Source organism: Nannospalax galili, unplaced genomic scaffold (assembly GCF_000622305.1).
Source record: "Nannospalax galili isolate Female #2095 unplaced genomic scaffold, S.galili_v1.0 scaffold342, whole genome shotgun sequence".
NCBI lineage: Eukaryota > Metazoa > Chordata > Mammalia > Rodentia > Spalacidae > Nannospalax > Nannospalax galili.
Genome location: NW_008349359.1, coordinates 2,698,655 through 2,700,944, shown reverse-complemented (window position 1 = coordinate 2,700,944; position 2,290 = coordinate 2,698,655).

The following is a 2,290-nucleotide window of genomic DNA, read 5'->3' as shown; positions in this document are numbered from 1 at the left end:
CACACACACACACACACACACACACACACACACACACACACACTACGCCCTTGTCTTGGGATTCTGTCCTGCCCTTTTCCTACATGACTCTAATATTCCATAAACTCACTAACTTTGCTTCTTTCTGTCTCATCCTGAATTCTTTCTGGTGATATATAGTCATGGATCCAGTTTTTTTCTGGATGGAGGTCCCTGAGGAGGAGGGGAGCCCCTCTGCTGCTGGTGACTGTTGGGCTGTCTCCTTGTGGTGGGAAGTTACCGTTATGACTCAGCAATCTCATTCCTAGCAGTGCACCCAAGAGAATTTAAAATATATGCTCAGACATGTAAATTTTCAGTGTCATTAATCAAAATATCCCCAAATTATAAACTATCCCATCTATACTGATGAAAAGCTAAGTAAAATGTATACTCATACAATTAAATGTTCACCTGAAAAAGGAATGAAATTTTGGTGCATACCCACAACATTAATAAGTCTTTAAAGAATTGTGCTAGGTAAAAGAAGGTAGCATAAAAGACCAAATATTATGTGTGTGCACATGTATGCGTTGGTACACATATGACGTGTAAGCACGTGACAGCCAGAGGCCAACAACAGGTGTTTTCCTCAGTCATTGTCCATCTTCTTTCTTTTTTTTGAGTCAGGGCCCCTCACTGACGTGGAGCTCACTGATAGGCTAGACTGACTGGCCAGGGATCTTCCTTTCTCCACCTAGATATGGCTCAGATCACAGGCACATGCACTGTACTAGCTGAGCCATCACCTCAACCCAAGACCATATACTATATGATTCCATTTACATTCATTATACAGAAAAGAGAAAAAGTAAATTAGTGGTTCTCAGGGTTGGAAAAGGGGGAAATATGAGGAGCTATCACTAATAGGTATTAAATTCCTTACAGAACTGATGAAAATATTTTGGATTTGATAGTGGGGTTGTTATACAACCTTGTAAATATCCTCAAAACACTGACATATATAATTTAAAGGAGTTACTTTTTAGTACATTTATTTATTTTGTGGATGTATGTGAATGTGGGTGCATGTGTCACTGCAGACATATGGAGGTCAGAGGGCAACTTTTGGGAGTCGGTTCTTTCCTTTCACCATGTGGGTTCTTCGGATTGAATTGAACTCAGGTTAGCAGGCTTGGTGGCAAGTGCTCTTACCCACCAAGCCATATCACCAGCCCAAGTGTTATTTTTGTTGTGGAGTTTTGGGTTTTTGTTGTTGTTTAGTGTATCTGTATGTGTGTGTGTGCTACATGTATGCAGGTGTCCTTGGAGGCCAGAGAAGGGCATCAGATTCTCTGGAGCTGGAGTTACAGGCAGTTTTGAGCTGCCTGATATGGAAGTTGGGAATCAAACTCAGGTCCTCTGGAAGATCAGTAAGCATTCAACTGCTATGCCATCTATCCAGTCCCCCACGTGTTACTTTTAGCTCTCTCTGTAATAGGCATAATGATGTCCTCTTCCCTCCATGTTCCTGCCCTTATACTGGAACCTACAAATATATTTACCTTACCTGGCAAAAGTGACTTTGAAAGGGCTAAGATGGGTCAGCCTGTATGGGCCTGTAATCCTAGCACTCAGTAAGCAAAGACAGCACAATTACTGTAAATTTGAGGCCTACATAGACTTCTAGGCCAGACAGGGCTACATACCAAAACTGCCTCAAGGAAATGGAGTCAGGGTGGGAATTGCTGTGATTAACTACACAAGTTTTGAAATGGGAAGATCATTCTGGTTTATCCAGGTGGGTCTGCATTAACTACATGAATTTTTTTTTATTTATTATTTTTATCTTATGTGCGTGAGTGTATTGCCTGCATGTGTGTAAGTGCACCCATGTCCTGCAATGTCATAGAGGTCAGAAGAGGGTGTTGGATCCCCTGGAACTGGAGTTATGATGTTGTTAGCTGCCATGTGGGTTCTGGGAATTGAACCTGGGTCCTCTGCAAGAGCAGTAAGTGCTCTTAACCCCTGAGCCATCTCTCCAGCCCCAACTACATGAATTTTAAATGAGAGATGAACAAAAAAAAATTTATGACTCACCAGTTAAGAGCACTGACTGCTCTTGCAGAGGACCCTGGTTTGAGTCCCAGAACCCACATGGTAGCTAACAAACATCCATAACCCCATTTTCAGAGGAATCCAACACCCTCTTCCAATCTCCACAGACATTACATGGCAGGTGCATTTACATACATGCAGGCAATACACTCATAATCACAAAATAAACAATAAAATATTTTAAAAATATATGCTCTGAACAATCTTGAGTTCA